Source organism: Peromyscus maniculatus, chromosome 3 (assembly GCF_049852395.1).
Source record: "Peromyscus maniculatus bairdii isolate BWxNUB_F1_BW_parent chromosome 3, HU_Pman_BW_mat_3.1, whole genome shotgun sequence".
Classification (NCBI taxonomy): Eukaryota; Metazoa; Chordata; class Mammalia; order Rodentia; family Cricetidae; genus Peromyscus; species Peromyscus maniculatus.
The window spans coordinates 41,357,316-41,379,652 of NC_134854.1; the positions used below are offsets into that span (position 1 = coordinate 41,357,316).

The following is a 22,337-nucleotide window of genomic DNA, read 5'->3' on the forward strand; positions in this document are numbered from 1 at the left end:
ACAGAGATCCGCCTGCCTCTGCCTCCCGAGTGCTGGGATTAAAGGCATGCGCCACCACCGCCCGGCTAAAGTCATACATCTTTAGTCCTTTCATCTTCATATACCTGACATTCCTTTGCTTGATATTATTTGTCTATTTGTTTTGGAAAGTCATAGAATCTATTTCAATAAGAACTAAGGTAAGTCTAGTTTCTGAGAGGATATCTGTAACAAATAACAAATTTTTCATTCAACAGTGACTATGGGACAACGTTTGGCCCAAGGCCATTAAATGCCACCATGTTCTACACAAGGGACAACTGCATCAGGGTGTCTGAGGCCTCATCTGGATCACCCTGTTTAGTTAACTGTTATGTTTTTTTCTTTTATTCATCTAGAGATTAGAATACCTGTAACCACATATTATTTCTTTCTTCATTTATTGTTATAATATTCTTCTGACAACTCTTTTTAAAAATTCTGGCGGGATTTATTAGAACTTGGTTTAAATCCTGTCTGAAGAGAAATAAATGACTTCTTTAACAAAAGAATCAAAATACCAAACATAAACTGGGAGAAGCATCTGAGTTGATGCTTCTTTCCATCTATTCACAACTGAGAAAAAACCCATCTTTAAAATATCTCGTTTTTCTATTTTATATTATTTGAGTTCTATTAAATATATTATATAAATTAAATATTTGCTTATGTATTAAACATATTCTTTATTGTAATAATAAATATTTCATAATTTGATATCATGTTTTGTTTATGACAAGCATAGTTCTTTGTAGGATGCTCAGCTGGGCATTTTGTCTGGTCTTAGCTGTGTAACTCATGGACATGCAGTCATCTAGCAGCTCAACCAGGGTTCACTAGCGTGTCTGTCAATCAAATTTGCTAACGATTTGTTCTCTGTCTATGACAAGTTAGCCCAGCCTTCTTAACATGGTAGAAGAGTTTTCAGAAGGTAGACTAGGATGTAATTTACCTAAAAAATATACCCTGGAAAACTGTGATGACTGAAGCAGAATGAAAAACTTTGCACGGTATGAACATCCTAAACAAATTATACCCAACAAACTAAAACCTAAGGAAAATATAGGAAGCATTATTTCTCCCTGAAGAGAGAATTGAGCATAGCAGAGAGAGAGATGAGAGAGAGAGACAGAGACAGAGAGAGAGAGACAGAGGGAGAAACAGAGACAGAGAGAGAAGCAGAGACAGAGAGACAGAGAGAGGAGAAACAGAGAGAGGAGAAACAGAGAGAGAAAGGGAGAGAGAGACTGTGGAAAGAAATACTAAGTATTAATTATTAAAACACAAAATACCACTGAGAAGAAGAAAAACACCAAAAGTCAACAACACAATTACCACTACTGACACACATTTCAATGATTTTAAATATCAGTGGCCTCAATTCTCCCATCAAAGGACACAGACTGACTGAAAGGATCAAGAAGCAAAAGGACAGGGAAGGAGGGTTGTGGCTCATGCTTATAAATCTCAGTACTCAGGATGCTGAGGTAGAAGGACTGCCATAAACTGTAGTCAGCCTTGGCTACAATGTAAAGCCGTGCCTCAAAAGAGAAGAGAAAAGAAACAAGATTGGGTGTCAGGAGAAGAGAGGGGCAGGCAGGCAGGGAAGTAGGAGGGGAAACAGGAAGTAATTTTCCACTTATGGGGGAATGCCTCTAACAAGGACTTCTTGCATTGGTTATCTCCATCCAGGCCAAGGCCACATGGGCTAGAGATGGAATATGGGCAGAGGGGATCAAAGGAAAAAAAGACCCAGGACCCAATAAAAGGACAAGCCCAAAGACCACCCCAAGGTCTCCCATGCTCAGAAGAACCCACTGTTGTTTACTATGTGGCGCTGTTTACCGTGTGAGAAAAGCCATGAGGCATGACAAAACCCACTATAAGAGATTATTAAGGGAAGGAAATAGAAGGAGGTGCTTAGGTCTATGGAAATGTTCATGCAAGGGGAGAAGGGAGGTGTATGTGGCCTGCTTTCTATGGATTTCCCTGCACATGCGCATATAGGCTTATGTAGCTACACCACACATGTGCATAGATTTTTTGATCATGTGATTTGCACGCAGCACACAGATTACATAAGACATAAGGCCCTGGAATGACTAAACATCTTGCCAGTGCATGCACGGTCATGGGGAATGGCTAAAAATTCTATCATTCCAGACTCTTTGTTCTTGTAAAAGATGGCAGGTAAATGGGAATGGGTGCCACATCTTCTGAAACTGCTTCCAGATGACTTTGTGGTCATTGGTTAATTCTTAGGGGTAAGGAAGCTTGAGGTAGCTGGACATCCTGAGGTAGAGGATTGTCCTCTGCTGCTTTGGGAATCATCCATCGTCTGCTCCCAGCTGACTCAGTGGGTGTCAGTTAACTCTTGGGGGTAGGGAAGGAAGCTTTTGATGTAGCCGGATGACCTGAAGTAGTGAATTGCCCTCTGCTGCTTTAGGAATTGTCCATTGTCTTCCGTTGCTTAGGGCTTTGTGGCTGTTTGGGTCTGACAAGGTGCTGGCAAGGCAGAAGAGGAAGTTTAGAAAAAAATTTTTACCTTGTGTGTGTGGGGTCCCTGAGGGATCCCAGGGTGAGGTAGGGGGGTCCTGGGACCAGGAAAGTTTGAGTTATACTTATATGAAGTGGATCTGACCTGTCCAGGTGGATTCAAGCTGGCTCTGGAGCTTGGAAGAATTTTTAAGCATATTAAGAAGCAGCCAAAGGGAATTTAAAATCTTGAGCTGGTAGCCATGATATTATAAAGTTCAGTACCCTGCTATCAGAACTTTATTGGTTAGTGAGTGAGTGAGTGAGTGAGAGAGAGAGAGAGAGAGAGAGAGAGAGAGGAGAGAAACTTGGAATATGCTTTTAATTGTTACCTCTGATAAGCCTTATCTGAGACAAATTTTAAGGCATCTTTTTCCTTTATTAGTTAAACATCCAGGAGACACAGCTGATCAATTGCTGAGGGCATTTAACAGTGATAGACTGTTATATTAAAGTCTGTTTTTTGCAGAGTCCAGACCCTTTTGAGTCTTGGGATATAAATACCTCTGGACTGTTACTATTCCTTATTGCCTGGGTATACTTGATGGTCCTTGGCCTCCAGCTTTATGGTGGTCCTGTAACAATTAATTGAGTAGTTAAATATGGTGATATTTTATTTGTGTTGAAATGTGATATTTTATTTAAATATGTTAATAAATAAACTTTGCCTGGAGGTCAGAGGTCATAGCGAGCATAAACAGAAGTCAGGTGGTAGTAGCACATGCCCTTAATCTGATCACATGGCAGGCAGAGTCTCTGTGTGGTCAAGGACACAGTCAAGCATGGTAACACATGCCTTTAATCCCAATAGCAACCATAGAGACCTGTAGGTCTGTATAGATAGGCAGTGACGAGTAAGTGATGTGGCTGGGCTTAGAGTCAATGAAAAGGCAGAACAGGAAGGCAATAAAAGCACAGGTTAGACAGGAAGAAGCTCTCTCTGGGGAAGCTACAGTGTGGTGGTAAGCTAAGGCTAGTCGTGGCTATTCGCTATTTCTCTGATCTCTTCAGCTATTACCCCTGTATTTGGCTCTGTGTTACTTATTTAATAAGATTGTTTAGAAATTTGTCTTCAGTTAATTATGAGAGAGAACCAGGAAGGGATAACTTGTGGGGTGAAACCTCATTCTTCTGGAATTGGTGACAAGGCACTGGATCCTGGTGTCCTCTGAAACTTGAGAGAGGAGGGCCCTCCCTGTCTGTGTCACTGTGTATGAGGAGGAATTCTCTTGGGGTGAAGGTAAAATAAAAGGCTTCAGGTGAGACAGGTGAATCCAGTGGGAAAAGCCCTCAAGCTTAGCAGCTGTGGGGGTTACAAGAATTACCTTGAAGGGTCTCTGCCATTTAGGGGAAAGAGGTGGGGGGCACTGGCCTGGAGGGGAAAGAAGGACCTGATCCCCAGTGTGGATTGGGGGTGGGCATGGATTATCACATGGCTGGGGTAAGGAATGGTCTGTGAAATTCCATGGGAGTGAACGAAGATGACAGAGTAAAGGGGTTAAGAGGTCATTTGGGAGGGGTAAAAGTTTGGATAGGAGGCCTGGTGTTATCAGTTCAAACAGGGAGATTGAGAGGGGGCACTTGGGAAGGGCCCAGAGCCTGAGAAGAGCTAGAAGTAATAGTTTTACCCAGTCATGGTAAAGTTCCTGTGACATCTTAGTAAGAATGGATTTTAAATACCGGTTGGTGTGCTTACCTTCCCTGAGGACTGAGGATGGTATGGGATATGAAAATGCCAAGGAATATTAAGAGCCTTAGCTAGTGTCTGGGAAATCTGGGAGGTGAACTCTGGAACATTATCAGACTCAAGAGAGGCAGGAATCCCAAACACGGGAATAATTTCCCACAGAAGGAGATATGCAACTGTCTGAGCCTACTTATTAGAAACTGGATATGCCTCCATCCAATTCGAAAATAAGACCACCATCATGAGATATTTAATTCACCTGACAGTGGGCATATGGGGAAAATCAAGCTGCCAGCCAGTCCCTGGAAGGGAACCTCTAGCCTGGTGGGTGGGAAAATGTTGGCTCCAGTATTTGGTGTTAGGATCCGACTTTTGGCAAATTTCACAAGAGGCAGTAGTAGTTCTTAAGAACTGTAAGTCCTTAGAAGTGGGCTGCAAGTGGGCTTTTACAAATTAAGACAGAGCAAGACTATTAGGGTGAAAGAGCTGATTTAAACAGGACAATTTGCCTAGTATCAGGAGTTGCCTGTGAGGATGAATACACTGTATGAATTCCTTGAGGTGGGTGGGTGAGTCTTGGCCCTGGAGGGCTGATGTCCTAACTGCCTGGTCAGCCTGGTTATTTCCCTTAGAGATGATGGAGCTGTCGGTCTGATGAGATTGGCAGTGGACAATTCCTGTAGCCTTGGGGAGATGGGAGGCCTTTAGCATGGCCATTATTTGGCCTGAGTTAGATATGGATTCTTCCTTTGCTGTAAGGAGCCCATGTTCCTTCCAAATAGCAGCATGAGACAGGACAATATGAAAAGCATATTTGGAGTCTTTATAAGCATTTAGGGATTGCCCCTATGCCAATTGGAAGGCATGGGTGAAAGCTATCAGCTCAGCCTGTTGGTTAGTAGTATGCATGGGTAATGCCTGTGCTTCTACAACCCCAGTATCTGACACTATGGTATAGCCCACTTTATGGGTCCCCTTGTATAAAAAGGAGCTGCCATCTGTATACCAGGTATAAGTGGCCTGAGGCAATGTGCCCTCCTGTATATGTGAAGAATGTGATAATAGTTCCTCTAAGGTTTCAGTGCAGCAATGAGATGGAGAGTAGTCAGTGTTATGTTGACAAAGGAGAATTGACACATAAAGGGGTGGGCAAGTCTGGAAAGTAAGTATGGCATCTTCCAGTAATGCCACCTGGAGAGAAATAACCCAGGAAGGAGGTAAAGTTTGTAAGCCTGTATAAGTTAAGAGATGAGACAAGTTATAGTGAGAGAAGATAGTGGTGGGAATCCCAAAGGTTAGCTCAGCAGCTGCTAAAGCACAATTACAGGGTGCCCATCCCTGAGTGGTAATATCTAGTTTCTTTGACAGGTATGGTACAGGTGCAAAGGAGGGTCCCAGCTGGTGCCCTAGGGTTCCAAGGGCACATCCCTCTCTTTCTGTTACATAGAGGGAGAAGGGATGATTTGGGTTTGGGAGGTGAAGTACTGGAGCTTGTTGGAGCTTCTGAAAGGGTTTAGTAATGGGGTGAAGGAGGGGTTCATGCAGGGAGCCCAGAGCTGCCTCATATAAGGGGCAAGCAAGGAGAAAAAAGATGGAACCCAAGACCAGATATTCCCAGAAAAGACAAAATCTGTTTAGTAGAGGGGATGGATAGCAAGAGATTGGATTAGATGCTTTCTATCTACAGTGATAGCCTTATGGATTGGAGTAATGGTTAGACCCAAATAGGTGAACTGAAGAGTGGACAGCTGAACCTTGGAAGACAAAACTCTGTAAGCCCAGCTGGACAAGAAATTTAGGAGAGCAGAGGTGTTAGTTTGGCTAAGTTGTAATGACAGGCTGCAGAGCAGAATGTAGTCAACATTAATTTATTAGTTTAGAGCCAGGGAGGGACAAAGAGATCAGGTCAATATTAGTTTAGAGCCAGGGAGGGACAAAGAGATCAGGTCAGGGTCTAGGGCCTGACCAAATAGGTGTGGACTGTCCCTGAATCCCTGTGGCAGGACAGTCCAGGTAAGCTGTGTAGACAAGTGAGTGTCAGGGTCAGTCCAGGTGAAGCAAAGATATTTTTGAGACTGAGGGTTGAAAGGAATAGAAAAAAAATCCTTGAGATCAAGCACTGAAAAGTGAGAGGTCCTTGAAGGGATAGTTGAGAGAAGAGTATAAAGGCTAGGCACTACTGGATGGAGGAGGACCACTGCAGAATTAATGAGCTGGAGGTCTTGAACTAGATGGTCAGTTCCATTAGACTTTTTAACTACAAGTATGGGGGTGTTAAAAGGAGAAAAGGTTGGGGGAGTGGTTTTTTTCCTGAGAAGGTCAGAAATAACAGGCTTAAGTCCTTTAAGGCTCTGGAGTGAGAGAGGGTACTGAGCTTGGGTAATGTACTTGGTAGAGTCCTGTAACTGGGAGATGGTGCCTAGCAATAGAAGGGTTCTGGGTGTCCCAGACTTTGGGGTCTACCTGAGAGGTGGCAAGGGAAATGAAATGTTAGAGCTAGTAGATTTGGTGGCTAAGAGGAGAAGGAGGGGTGCTTCTGATGAGTTGAGTGAGGCAAATGGGGGGAGCAAATGAAATAAAAGCTCCTACCTTATCTAAAAAATCTCTTCCCATTAGGGGCACAGGGCAGGTTGGCACAACTAAAAATGTGTGGGTGAGAGGGAAATCCCTGAAAATACAATTAAGTGGTGGGGTCTGGTGAGGTGGGTAAGGCTGTCCCTCTATCCTAACAATAGGGAGATGAGGAGAGGTGGCACCCCCAAACTCCCTCAGGATTGAGTAAGTGGCTCTGGTGGCCAAAAGGAAGGAAATGGATCCCCTCCTAATACTGTAAGAGAAGGTTGTGGTTGGACCAGGAAAAGGGCACCTTTAATAATTCTCGACCACAGCCAAGCCTAGGAGATTGGCTGGGGAATCGTCTTCGTTTGATGTCCCCATGCAATGAGGTTCACAGGTCAGTGAGCTGATCAGGGTCCCTCTTGACACTTTGGACAAGGCCCAGTTGGTGGCCTGTGTGGGGCAGGTTACACACGAGCCCAGTGACCTTCTCTATCACATTTAAAACAGGGACCTGAGGCCTTCAGGAAGCCAGTTGGATAGATGTGCCAGTATTTGGAAGTTCTGTTTATGGGCTTTCTTATCTCTCCCATGGTACACCTTAAATGCCACTGCTAAGACTTCTGCCTGTGGGAACCTGTGGAGAGGTTCCCTCTCCAGATGCTTAAGTTTAGTCATGATGTCAGGGAAGCTCTGTGAACCAAAGTGGGTCATAAGGAGCTGTCTGTCCTCTGGGCTCTCAGGATCTAGGCTAGTATATTTAAGAGAGCCTTTGTAAGCCATTCTAAAAAATGAGACAGATTATCTTCCTTATCTTAAATTATGTTTTTTAGCTTTTCATAGTTTACTGGTTTGAGGGCAGCCTTGTGAAGGCCTGCCAGGAGGCAGGTTATAAACCTATCCCTAGCTAGAGAACCACTTGGGGTATTATAATCCCAGTGTGGACCCTGATTGGGAATCGCCTCAGCCCTGGGTGGATGGGCAGCATTACTTTGATGAATTTGTCTGCATGTTCCCAAATTCATCTGTGCTCCTTAGGAAGTAGGTTATTAGCAAGTATCATATATACATCATGAAAGGTGAGACTATAAGATTGGGTAATATATTGGAATTGTTTAATAAAGGAAGCAGAATTAAAGGTATAGGAACCCATTTTTTTTCTATCTGAGAAAGTTCTGCAAGGGAGAAAGAGACATAAACCTTCACCAGTCCATCCACCCTGGCTACCTCTCACAAAGAGAGAATAGTTGCCAGGTCAGCATGGCTGGAGTCAGATCCCTTAGCAGTCTGAGAACCAGTAAAGAGGTGTAAAGGTTGGAGCCAGAGTTGGGTGGTTGGAGCAGCCCATAACAGAGAGGAGGAGGGGACTAGAGGAGGAGCCAAAGGGGCAGACACTTGGAGGACAGATAGGTGGAGGTTCATTTGCAGGGTCCAGAGTGGTAGTCAAAGATTCTTCAGGTTCAGGTTGCATAGGTAGGAGCACGTGGGCAGGGTGGAAGGGGTCAAGAGAGGGAAGGTTTAAAACTTAGATCAAAAAAAGCCTGGATATACGGCAACTCTTTCCATTTGCCCATTTGCTGGCAGAAGTTAGATAATTCCCAGAAAATATTGGGGTCAAAGGAGCCATTAGCTAGCCATTTCTTATTGTGATCTAAGGGATATTTAGGCCATTTCTTAGTGCTGAGGCAGACAAGCTTAGAGATCTTTAAGTAAGGCTAATTAAGCTGAGAGGTTTGAGAGTTTCCAGGAGGAAAGACATCCCAGGAGGGAGGGAGGACTAATAGGGTTGGAAACCTTATTTACTATGACTACAGCAGAGAGAAACAAAACAAAACAAAACAAAACAAAACAAAACAAAACAAAACAAAACAAAACAAAAAACAACAATTGTGATCCAAGACTACAATCTTGGTGTCCCCAAGATCAAGTGAGGATTGGCAATTAGTACAAATTATCCAACACTTTGTCAAGCCAGAAGGGTGAGGGCCAGGGCATGCATAGCAGGAGGACTACCTAGGGGTCTGGCAGCATTCAAAGCTTCATCAAGCTAGAGAATGAAGCAGGGTCTATGCAGTCAGAGGACACAGACCAAGGATGGGGGTCTGACAGCAAGAATGACTGCAGTCACAGGAAATGGCTAGAAATGGAAGCCTGTGATGGGGGCTGGCCATAGCTGATGAAGGCGATGGATGAGTATACCCCCAATCTTGGGGACACCAGAGGGGTGCCGGATGATCAATGGTCATTCTCCATGGGTCCAGGGTACTGTTTACACTGGCTGGAAAAGGAAAATTAATCAACAGAAGCAGCCAGTGTTGTGTGAAGCAGTCTGGCAGCCAGGCAAATAGAAAGGTGGTCAATCATAGATAAAGCAAAAACTCAGTACAGGGTTCCAGGCACAGAGCCTGCTTGGTCTCAGCACTAATGTTTTTATTTATTTATTTACTTATTATCTATCTCTAATCTATCTCTATCTATCTATCTATCTATCTATCTATCTATCTATCTATCTATCTATCTATCTATCTATCTATCATCTATCTATCTATCTATCTATCTATCTATCTATCTATCTATCTATCTATCTATCTATCTATCTATCTTTTCATTTTTTTATTGAGAAAATTTCTATTCACTTTACATACCAACCATAGATTCCCTCCTCTTCTCTCTTCCCACCCTCCAGCCTTCCTCTCCAAACCCACCCCTCATCCCCACATTTTCCAAATCAAGGTCTCCCACAGGGAGTCAGCAGAGCCTGGCACTCTCAGTTGAGGCAGGTCCAAGCCCCTCCCCCCTGCATCAAGGCTGTATAAGGCGTCATACCCTAGGCATTGGGCTCCAAAAAGACTGCACATGCACCAGGGGGGCCCCAAACAGTTCGAGCTAAACAACTGTCTCCCATAACCAGAGGGCCTACTCTAGTCCTATGGGAGCTCCATAGCTATTAGTCCACAGCTCATGGTTTCCACTAGTGTGGCTGGTCATCTCTGCACATTTTCCCATCAAGATCTCGATGTCCTCTGCCCACAGAATCCCTCCTCTCTCTCATTGGTTGGATTCCCAGAGTTCAGTCTATTATCTGGCTGTGAATTTCTGCATCTGCTTCCAATCACTCCCTGGATGAAGGCTCTATGATGATAGTTAGGGTATTTACTAGACCAGTCACCAAAGTAGACCAGTCTAGGCACCCTCTCGACCATTGCCAGTAGTCCAGTGTGGGGTCATCCTTGTGGATTCCTGAGAGCTTCCCCGGCACCCTGCCTCTTCCTATTCACATGATGTCTTTATTTATCATGATATTTCTTTCCTTTCTCTCCCACTATGTCCCTGTTCCAGCTAGACCCTCTCATTTCCTTATGTTCTCATCCCCCATTCTTTGCCCTCCATTACCTCTCTCATCTATTTTTCCTTTGCTGGGCTATCTATGTGTCTCTCTTAGGGTCCCTCCCTGTTAGCTAGCTTCTCTGGAGCTGTGGGTTGTTATCTTTTACCTTACATTTAGTATCCACTTATGAGTAAGTACATACTGTGTTTGTCCTTCTGAGTCTAGGTTACCTCACTCAAGATGAGATTTTCTAGTTGCATCCATTTGCCTTCAAACCTCATGATGTCATTGTTTTTCTCTGCTGTATATTGTTTTTCTCCATTGTGTATATGCACCACATTTTCTTTATCCATTCTTCAGTTGAGGGACATCTAGGTTATTTCCACATTCTGGATATTATGAATAATGCTGCTGTGAACATAGCTGAGCATGTGTCTTTGTGATATGATTGAGCACTCCTTGGGTGTATGCCCAAGAGTGGTATAGCTGGGTCTTGAGGAAGATTTATTCCCAATTTTCTGAGAAAGTGCCATACTGATTTCCAGAGTGGTTGTACAAGTTTGCATTCCCACCAACAGTGGAGGAGTGTTCCCCTTGCTCCACATCCTCTCCAACATAAGCTGTCTTCAGTGTTTTTGATCTTTGCCATTCTGACAGGTGTAAGATGGTATCTCAGAGCTGTTTTGATTTGCATTTCCCTGATGACTAAGGATGTTGAGCAATTCCTTAAATGTCTTTCAGGCATTTGAGATTCTTCTGTTGAGAATTCTCTTTTAAGCTCTGTGGCCCATTTTTTAACTGGATTGTTCAGTATTTTGATGTCTAGCTTTTTGAGTTCTTTATATATTATGGAGATCAGCCCTCAGTCAGATGCGGCATTGGTGAAGATCTTTTCCCATTCTGTAGACTGTCATTTTGTCTTATTGACAGTGTCCTTTGCTCTACAAAAGCTTCTCAGTTTTAGGAGGTCCAATTTACTAATTGTTGCTCTCAGTGTCTGTTACTGGTGTTATATTTAGGAAGTGGTCTCCTGTGCCAATGCATTCAAGTATACTTTCTACTTTCTCTTCTGTCAAATTCAGTGTAACTGGATTTATGTTGAGATCTTTGATTCACCTGGACTTGAGTTTTGTGCATGGTGACAGATATGGATCTATTTGCAATCTTCTGCATGTTGACATCCAGTTATGCCAGCACCATTTGTTTTTTCCATGGTACAGTTTTGGCTTCTTTGTCAAAAATTAGGTGTTCATACATGTACGGATTAATGTCAGGGTCTTCAATTCAGTTCCATTGGTCCATATGTTAGTTTTTATGCCAGTACAAGCTGTTTTTATTATTATATCTCTATAGTAGAGCTTGAAGTCAGGGATTGTGATGCCTCCAGAAGTTGTTTTATTGTATAGGATTTTTTGGCTATCCTAGGTTTTTGTTTTTCCCATATGAGATTGAGTATTGTCTTTTCCAGGTCTGTGAAGAATTGTGCTGGGGTTTTGATGGGGATTGCATTGAATCTGTAGACTGCTTTTGGTAAGATTGCCATTTTTACTATGTTAATTCTACCTATCCATGAGCATGGTAGATCTTTCCATTTTCTGATATCTTCTTCAGTTTCTTTCTTCAGGGACTTAAAATTCTTGTTATAAAGGTCCTTTGCTTGCTTAGTTAGAGTTACCCCAAGGAATTTTATATTATTTGTGGCTATTGTAAAAGGTGATGTTTCTCTGATTTTCTTGTCTGCTCATTTGTCATTTGTATATAGGAGGGTTACTGATTTTTTTGAGTTAATCTTGTATCCTGTCACATTACTGAAGGTATTTTTCAGTGGTAGGAGTTCCCTGGTAGAATTTTTTGGGTTACTTGTGTAGACTATCATATCATATTTGAAAATAGTGAAAGTTTGACTTCTTCCTTTCCAATTTGTATCCTCTTGATCTCCTTTAGTTGTCTTATTGCTCTAGCTAGAACTTCAAGTACTATATTGAATAAGTATGGGGAGAGTGGACAGCCTTGTCTTGTTCCTGATTTTAGTGGAATCCCTTTGAGTTTCTCTCTATTTACGTTGATGTTGGCTGTTGGCTTGCTGTAAATTGCCTTTATTATGTTTAAGTATGTTCCTTGTATTTCTCATCTCTCCAAGATTTTTATCATGAACAGGTGTTGGATTTTGTCAAAGGCCTTTTCAGCATCTAATGAAATGATCATGTCATTTTTTTTCTTTCAGTTTGTTTATATGATGTATTACATTGACAGACTTTCCTATGTTTAACCAACCTTGCATCTCTGGGATGACGCCTACTTGATCATGGTGGATAATTGTTTTGATGTGTTCTTGGAGTCTGTTTGTCAATATTTTATTGAGTATTTTTCATTGATGTTCATGAGGGAGATTGGTTTATAATTCTCTTTCAAATGTATTTGCTTATGTTATATTACACATATTCTTTATTATAATAATAAATATTCCATAATTTGATGTCTAGACAGTCATGTTTTGTTCATGACTCACATAGTTCTTTTTAGGATGTTCAGGTGGGCATTTGATTTCATTTTAGCTGTGTAACTCATGGACATGCAGTCATCTAGCATCTCAGCTGGGATTCACTAACATGTCTGTTATTTGAACTTGCTAGTGATGTGTTAGTCCAGCCTTCTTCACAAGGTAGAAGAAGAGTTTTCAGGAACTAGAGAGGTTGATGCTTACTAATGTCCCATTTGTCAAAGATTATTATGCTAAGGTCCAATTGAAAATTAATTTAGGAGGTACCTATGAGATGCAATATCTGATCAACTACAAAAGTTAAGAACAAAACTTTTATGGACTGCATGGTGGTGGTACATGCCTTTAATCCCTGCACTAAGAAAGCAGAGACATGTAGCTCTCTATGGTTTCAAGTCCAGCATGGTCTACAAAGCAAGTTCCAGTGCAGACAAGGCTACATAGGGAAACCCTGTCTTGAAAATCCAAAATAAAAAAATAAAAAAACATTAATTATGAAAGGATCTTATTGGTTATGTGTGATACTGTTAATCAAAACTGAACATAACATCACTCACAAAGACATTATTTTTGCCAGGTGGTGGTGGTGTATGTCTTTAATCATAGCACTCAAGAGGCAGAGGTAGGTGAACCTCTGTGAGTTCAAGGCCAGCCTGATCTACAGAGTAAGTTCCAGGACAGCCATGAGTTAGTTATCTAGGAAAATCTTGTCTCAGAAAACCAAAAAAAGATTTTTTGCCCTGGCCAGCAGGGCTTCAATGGGAACTTGACCACCCTAAGGACGGAATAATAGGGACAGGAGACACAAAGGAATATACCAAGACAAGATTCTGATCAAGGTGCAACTTAATTTTTCTCCAGGAGGGTTTATATAGTTCCTGCATGGTGGGGGGAGCAGGAAGCTGTTATCTGCATAGGGTGGGGCAAGCTAACAGGTTGTTTGTGTAGGATATTTATGCAGGATGTTGGAAGGGTGAAAAGGTCAAGGGCTCTGACTCAATGTCCTGTCGCTAGGCAACCTGACCATAAGATATTCTAGTTCCCTGTCTTATTGGGGGGTCTGTATTTTTCCATTAACTAGAGATTCTGTCCTTGTCCCTGACAGTTTTTTTTTGGCTTTAGGCACTCTTTGAATTCATTGAAAACATACTCCGAAAGAACTGAACAAGATACTGCTGTTGGTTGTTTTTTACTCTTTTTGAGGGTCCATCACCCAGCTCCCAAATAAATTTATACACAGAGGCTTATTCTTAATTATGAATTCCTAGCTTTCACTGGAATTCATTTCTTGCCAGCTGTCCTTAACTTAACTTATCCCATCTACCTTTTGCTTCTGTGCTTTCCCCATTCTCTTACTTCCGTATCTTATTCTTACTCCATGGATTGCTATGTGTGTAGCTGGGTGGCTGGCCCTTATGTCCTCCCCTTCTCTTGCTCCTACCTCTCAGCTACCTTCTCCAAGTTTTCTCCTTCTATATATACTCTCTGTCTGCCAGCTCCACCTATCCTTTCTCCTGCCTTGCAATTGGCCAGATTTCTATTACCCCAAGAGTTGTTTTACACAGGCACAGTAACACAGCTTCACAGAGTTAAACAAATGCAACATAAACAAAAGTAACACACCTTAAAATTATTTTCTACTACATTTCCCCCTTTTTCTCTAAATAAAAACAAAGGTTTTAACTTTAACATAGTATAACTACATACAACAAAAACAGTTACCAAGTAAGAATTAATTTACAATATTCAGCCCATTTGTAGTTAGCATATTCAAAGGAAATAATGCATTATTTATTCTATCTTAATGAATCCAAAGTTTTATACCTAATTTATTATCTACTGTAACTAAGAACAACTGCAACTATGACTATTTAGTCTTCAACTCCATCAAAGACCCAGAAGGATGTAATATTATCTAACAACTGCCTGGACAGTCACCCAAAGTTCTTGTGCAATGTTAGGGTATTCATCTTCAGCATACAGGCCTAGAGTATCTGGCAGACTTTTATATGAAGCAGGAATTTTGAACTGTCCTGTCTTGTTTTAGCATAGTTCATCAGTCACTTTCCTCTGTGTCCCACAGAATATCTGGCAGACTCTTCTGTGAAGTAGGAATTTTGAAGGACTGCTCTGCCTTGTTTTGGCAAATTTCAAAAGTCTTCTTCCTGTGTGTCCTGCATGTCCAGTCTGTTCAGCACACTGTCAGCAGTCAAAGGCAAAAACAGTTTCTTTGCCCAGTGGCTAACCTTGTCACAATGAAAGCAAATTCCATAAAGAGTTTCTGGTAAATTAGTGCTATCAGGAGCAGGTGTGTCTCATTGTCATAAAAAACTTTAACAAAACATTTTAAATGCCATATTCTGTAGGTCTTTGAAAGGTTTTAAGACCATCTATATAGTCAGGCAGTGGTGGTGCATGCCTTTAATCCCAGCACCTGAGAGGCAGAGGCAGGTAGATCTCTGTGAGTTTTTAGGCCAGCCTGGGCTACAGAGTGAGTTCTAGGAAAGGCACCAAAGCTACACAGAGAAACCCTGTCTTGAAAAACCAAGAGAGAGAGAGAGAGAGAGAGAGAGAGAGAGAGAGAGAGAGAGATCATCTATAAAAAGTATACCTATTTTTTTTCTGAGCAAACTGTATCAGTGCTGTGGGATGTTCTGTATGTCCTGTGGGAGCCCTTCTTGGGTTCTTTGTGGCGTTACCCAGCAGGTCCGTATAGAGGATGATTAGGACCATGGGCCTGAGTGCAGGTGTTTGAGATGGTCTGCACTTGGCTGTGCTGGGGGATGGTCTGTATGTCAAGTTGCTCTGATTGGTTAATAAATAAAACCTGATCGGCCGTGGCTAGGCAGGAAAGATAGGCGGGACTAACAGAGAGGAGAAATAAAAGGACAGAAAGGCAGAAGGAGACACTGCAGCCGCTGCCATGACCAGAGACACTGCAGCCGCCGCCATGACCAGCAGCATGTGAAGACACCAGTAAGCCACCAGCCACATGGCAAGGTATAGATGTATGGAAATGGATCAATTTAAGATAAAAGCACAGTTAGCAAGATAAGGACAGTTAGCAGGAAGCCTGCCACGGCCATGCAGTTTGTAAGCAAAATAAGTCTCTGTGTTTACTTGGTTGGGTCTGAGAGGCTGTGGGACTGGCGGGTGACAGAGATTTGTCCTGACTGTGGGCAAGGCGGAAAACTCTAGCGACATATCAGTTTATTTACAATTGTAATTTATAAACAGTAACACAAACATCTTTACATTAATATTATGAAAAAAAGTCCCATAGCTGAGATGGTTGAAAAACGAGACTTCAGGACATTTCAAAGAGGGTGTCAAGAAAATGGAAAAAATGCAATACAATACTTTGGGGAAAGAGTTATAAATATCAAGTACTGCACAGGTGCAATTTCATGCAAATGTCTTCAACCACTCAAATAAACTGTTTTTATTTAGGTATCAGAATAAGGTTCTTTAATTGTATTATCTTTTATTCACTTGATTTCCATTAAGCAAATTAAAACAACTGGCTACTAGTGGGGTCATCTAGATATTTCTATCAGCCGACCCCTCAACGAAAATCTATTATGTTTTATGACATGGCAGGTTATAGTTACTATTTTTCAAACAGATTTTATGAAAATCATCCCATGGTCCAAAAGATGTTTCTGGATCTCTCATCACATGTGACTCATCTGGGCCACAGAAATTAATCTGAGCAAGCTGCAAAATACAGCAGACTGCTTCAGTTTGTTAGAATGAAAATCGTTTCAACAACTGACATTTTTACTGAGAAGACAAAACCAAAAGAACATTTTTAGAAAGTGATATAAAAACACTGCAGTTTCTATGGCTCTCTGATTATCTGCCTTTTTTTTAAACTGGACATTAGTGTGGTCACAGGTGATCATCTCAAGAAGGCTAAATCAGAGCAGTCAAAACACTCTGAAATATCCTAGACCAAATGATCCATGTAATAAAGACCAATGACATTTTACAGATACCATTCTGTCCCCCCAATGCTAATCTGAACCTTAACATGCCTACTTACTTCTAATGCTGTTAACTGTTCCTTAGCACCATGGGGATGGAGCTTAGAATCTCTGAGGCAATCAGTCGACAAGTCATTTCCTACTGGAGTGAAGGTGAGAGAAACTGATGCTGCAGTGTTTCACTGGGGCTCGATTCTGAATCGGCTACAATCTCCATTCATTCCATTAAACAGACTTCAATCTTTTTAAGAACAGAAACAGTGAGCTAATTATTAATCTATACTTTCAATGTTCTGATATTGCTCATTGCAGCAAAACTCAATGTAGCAATTAACTCTCTTCAACTAAATCTATCTCTAAACTTCAGTGAAGACATTGCAAATATGTTATGTGTACAGTTGTTTTAAAACCTGAAAATGATGCATGTCCCTTAAAACAGCTCTTCAAAACAGAACTGCATTCTGTGCCCTTGGTCCATAGGGCACAAGGCCAGTTACTTCAAAGTCATTTAATAACTGGCCTTTATAATAAATCATTTTATAAAACCAAAGATGCGAAAGAAATTTTTAAAAAAGTGTACCCATCCCGAGATTGATTACAATAATTTGCACTTAGACCCTCTACTCAGGCATCCTCATGAGCAAATGAAAGGTCTCTGGTTAGTATTGAGTCAGGAAATATATTTTCATGTTTCTCTTGGTTGCCATAATTTCACTTAAATAACTTTCTTTTACATTAACTTTCCAAAGCATCCAACACTTTCATGATCTGCTGTTTTATGGCTCTGGTAGCATCTCCTGCATTTGGAATCAAATACCTTTCAATAGCCAAGATTTCTATCCCGGAAGCACTGCTGTTTCCATACTTGAAGGTAATCAGCTCGGGATGCTTTTTTTTGGACGTAATTTTAACTACAGAATTTAGTGCTTGTCGAGACTGGATGTAAGCCAGTCCTTTCCGAGAAAGAATCTTCCTTAAGCAGTACATATGTGTTGCAGTTACGAGCAGGTGACTGGGAAACATATGTCCACTTTCCTTGACTTCTTTACAGGGAAAATGATGCTTGGTGTCTGGCTTGTTTATCCAGGTCTGAATGTTTACCACTTCCTTTCTGTCATCATCTGACGTTGAAGGACTGTCAATTTCATCTGTGTCGTACTCCTCTTCATCCCCAATGCTGAACACGGGCTTTACTCCACAGTAAGGCTTGCCCACTCGGTCGCTGCTGCTCACATGCCGGTCCACAGGAGTTGATGTATTCTCAATAAAACTGATGACCTTCTCCCTGACATTAACAGATTTCGTCTTTAGAGCCACAGTCATTTTATTTACAAGGGACTTCATTCCTCTATCATTTGAGCCATTACAAGATTCACCATCAACAGAACTGATGCTGCTCCTTGAGCCTGAGGTACTAGCAATCCAATGGCCATATCCACTTTCTGGTCCCTCCACATTAATGTTGGCCAGGTGCTGCTGCAGGGCCATAAATCCTCCACTGGCAATACTAACATATTCTTTGTTTTTCTGTAAAAAGTGTGCCAGCACCATGTTCATATACATGTCTTCTTCCTCTCGGCCACTGTCCATAAAACAGAGGTGCTCCCCACTGGCTATGGAGCCAGACTCAAGGGACTGCTTCTGTGCTTCCAGCAAGGACTTCACTGACTGTGCAAACTCTGGAGCATCAGGTCTGAATCTAAGTGGAAGGCCGTTGACAAATGCCCGGCATTATACTGTTCTGCAGGACGGCAGTCCACCACGAAGAACCGGACTCCTTCCCTTTGCAGCTGGTTTGCTTGAAGGATCTCTGACACCGAAACAGCCAGACACAGAGCCTGGCTCAGATCTGCCTCTTCATCCTTGATTCCCAATAGCGTACTACCAAAGAGATGATGATTGTCCTTCCTAAAAGAAGCTGGTGTTTTACTACAGTAATACTGAGCCAAAGAGAAGAGGTCTTCTATAGCTTCCAGATTCAAGCTAGATGGAGTATTTTCCAAGAAGTGGATAACTACTTCTTTGCTCTCAGACTCTTGTGCTGAAATGACTTCTTTTGTATTTACAAGGATAATTAACATTAAAAAATAAATAAAAAATGGATCTGCTTGCTGTAGATATCCATCCCGTATTGCCTGGGTGACTTCAATGGAACAGTAATGTGCAAAAAGGCTCCCAAGCCAGTTGAGTGCATAGGAGTCTGGAGTGATTTTCTTTGTATCAAGAAAAGAACAAAGTTCAGGCTCATGGTACTGGATGAGCAATCAGAAGAGATGAAATGGCCTCCCCTTCAGGGAACAATCCCTGGGAATGTACTTATTCATGATGGCATAAAAGCAGTTGTACAGGTCGCTGCGAGGCAGCTGGAGACACACCAGTGGCCTGAGAAGGTGGGTCCAGCTCAGGGATGTGCTGTACTTAACATTGCGTGATTTACAGTAAAAAGTAATTACAGACTCCACATCCAGAAGTAAATCTGCTGCCTTCTCCTCTGGCACTGAGAGCTGCTCAATAAACTCTAGGCAATCTTTATGAATGGTGTTCTGCTCGGGCAAGTCTAAAATACCATCCCAGGATGCTAAGCTATCGCCTTTTCCTGCAACGTTCAGAGCGATCTTCCAAACCTGGGCCCTCAGTTCAGCAGGCAGTGGTCTCCCTTGAATTATATTTCTCAAGGTTTCAAGATCACAACCTCCTGCTTCCAGGGCTTCTTCAAGATCTTTTTCCCAACTGTCCCCACCCGACGTTGACAGTGGCAGAAGCTCGTCTCCTTCCGCCATTGCAAGTATACCTCTTTAACCTAGAAAACATATCTAACATATCTACAAATTTGATTGTTATAAATGACTAACCACGATCTCTTATTTCCTGATTATCCTATATAGTTTATTTTTATTTTTTTATTTTATAATTTAATTTAATTTTACATTTCAGTCACAGATTCCCCTGTCCTCCCTCCTCCTGCCCCTCCCCTCCCCCCAACTCACCCCCCCTTTCCATCTCCTCCAGGGCAAAGCCTCCCCTGGGGGTTCAGCTCAGCCTTGTTGATTCAGTTGAGGCAGGTCCAGTCCCCTCCTCCCTTCACCCAGGCTGAACAAAGTGTCCCTCCATAGGCCCTAGGTTCCAAAATGCCAGCTCATACACTAAGGAGAGGTCCTGGTCCCACTGCCTGGGTACCTCCCAAATAGTTCAAGCCAATCAACTGTCTCACTTATCTAGCGGGACTGATCCAGTTGGGGGCTCCTCAGCTATTGGTTCATAGTTCATGTGTTTCCACTAGTTTGGCTATTTGTCCCTGTGCTTTTTCCAATCATGGACTCAACAATTCTCACTTCATACAATCCCTCCTCTTTCTTGCCAATTGGACTCCTGGAACTCTACCTGGGGCCTGGCCATGGATCTCTGCATTGGCTTCCATCAGTCATCGGATGAGAGTTCTAGCATGACAGGGTGTTTGGCTATCCGATCACCAGAGTAGGTCAGTTCAGGGTTTCTCTTGACCATTGCCAGTAGTCTATTGTGGAGGTATCTTTGTGGATTTCTGTGGACCTCTTTAGCACTTTGCTTCTTCCTATTCCCATGGGGTCTTCATTTATCATGGTCTCTTTTCCCTTGTTTTTCCTCTCTGTTCTTGATCCAGCTGGGATCTCCTACTCCCCCAAGCTCTCTTTCCCTCAACCCTTGCCCTTCATTACACCCCCTCCCCATCCAGTTTGTGCATGTAGATCTCATCCATTTCTCTGTTGTTGGGCGATCCCTGTGTCTTTCTTAGGGTCCTCTTTTCTAGGTAGCCTCCCTGGAGTTGTGAGTAGCAGTCTAGTCATCCTTTGTTTTACATCTAGTATCCACCTATGAGTGAGTACATAACATGTTTGTCTTTCAGAGTCTCAGTTACCTCAATCAGGATGATTTTTTTCTAGATCCATCTATTTGCCTGCAAACCTCATGATGTCATTGTTTTTCTCTGCTGAGTAATACTCCATTGTGTATATGTACCACATTTTCTTTATCCATTCTTTGGTTGAAGGGCATCTAGGTTGTTTCCAGGTTCTGGCTATTACAAATAATGCTGCTATGAACATAGCTAAGCATATGCCCTTGTGGTATGATTGAGCATTCCTTGGGAATATGATATAATTTATAATAACAGCTTTCAAAAACTAGAATTTTACATTAACTTTTTAAATAAACTGTGTAGATTTCAATACTTTAAACAAGAATAGAATCACATATACAATATGTTGTAACAAAAATAACCTTAAACTTTTATCAATATACAAAAATCCTTTTTTTTTTCCAAGACAGGGTTTCTCTGTGTAGCTTTGCGCCTTTCCTGGAACTCACTGTGTAGCCCAGGCTGGCCTTGAACTCACAGAGATCCACCTGCCTCTGTCCCTCCCCCATCCCTGAGTGCTGGGATTAAAGGCATGTTCCACTACCATCTGCCCAAAAATCCTTTAAACAAGAGTAGAAACATATGTACAGTGTAACAAAAACAACTTTAAATTTGTATGAACATTCTGTATTCCCCTAAAAGGATAACAAACATCCATAACCCATCAAATAATCAAAAGCCACCCCCCCTGGATTTTTGGGAATGTTGGCATAGTTTTTTCCATATATCTTCCTGCTGTCTGTGGATGAATTATCTTTGGGGTCCCAGAGAGAAAATTTTGAGATAATGACCAAGTCCTCGGAAGACCAGCAGTAACCTTTGTCAAGTTCAGGAGGTCTTACCTGATCAAACCTGATCCATATTAACCCTGAAGGAATCCACAGCCTCATATCTCCAGTGGGAACAAAACTCCAAAGCATTTTTGATTTCCATTTGACAAATATGTTTTTTGAATTTGTTTTAAGTTAAGGTGTGGGATGACTCATCCCTAACAGGCTTGAGGACCAGCCGGCTCAAACAAGTAAAAAAGATACTTTCTGAGAGTCAACTTGGGTCTGCCTAAGGGCCTTAGCAACAGCAGCTGAAACATGATATGGAGATGACCTGGACCAATGAGAGGCAGCCATATCACACCAGCAGATGCATATTCATCAGACCTCCCCCAGGGTGGGGTGGAGGGTATATAAGGGTTGCCTCTTCCTGGATAAACTGAGCTTGTTTCGACATTCTCCCAGAATCTGTGTGGTTTGACTCTGTGCCTACTTTCAGGGGACAACAGCACAGGACCCTGCCACATTAAGGCATTTCTAAAGTATGTAGATTGATTCAATTTAGCAGTCCAGTTCACAATCCAGGTGTCCTAGCATCTGTCTTTTGCTTCTCAACAGTCAAAAAATTTAAAATCAACACATATGGGATCCAAACTATCTGTGTATTTCCTATCTCTACATGGCTTCTTATTTTTATTCTCTCTTTAAAGACTTTATAAACTATTTATTTCTTTTTCTATGACTATACTCTTCTTCTTTTCTTAAGCCTACATACATTGTTAAACATGCTGTAACTTGCTTAGAGGTTTTTCCATCGAGATCTCTTTTACTGCATACCTCTAGTCTTTTTGAACCATGTGAACAAGCTTTAGACTGATAAGGTACACCTGAATTCTTCAAATATGCGGCTCTCCACTGGCTCTGCTTGCTTCTTGGATTGTGAAAGCCAAGTGTAAAGCCAGTTGGAGGTTTGTCTGACCAAGAACTGCTTTCAACCTTTCTAGAGGTCTAGAATGCCAATGCTTGCACTGTGGTAAGCTTTTTCACTTAGCTTTTTTTTTT

The 22,337-nt window shown here is 41.9% G+C and overlaps 1 protein-coding gene and 1 pseudogene across 4 annotated transcripts in view; one reads left to right on the forward strand and one right to left on the reverse strand.

The window, feature by feature from the left end:
• Nucleotides 1-22,337, forward strand: part of LOC107399785 (rho GTPase-activating protein 20-like) — a 65,900-nt gene that overhangs the window by 41,858 nt on the left and 1,705 nt on the right. The window contains exon 10 of one of the 4 annotated variants that reach the window (XM_076566379.1): nucleotides 237-8,683. The exons of the other annotated variants lie outside the window; for them this stretch is intronic. The gene's annotated coding sequence lies outside the window, so the exon portion shown is untranslated. Of the gene's footprint in view, nucleotides 1-236; nucleotides 8,684-22,337 lie in introns of those variants that run through there. 4 annotated transcript variants of the gene reach the window in all.
• LOC102924832 (TBC1 domain family member 23 pseudogene) lies at nucleotides 17,270-19,405 on the reverse strand (annotated as a pseudogene).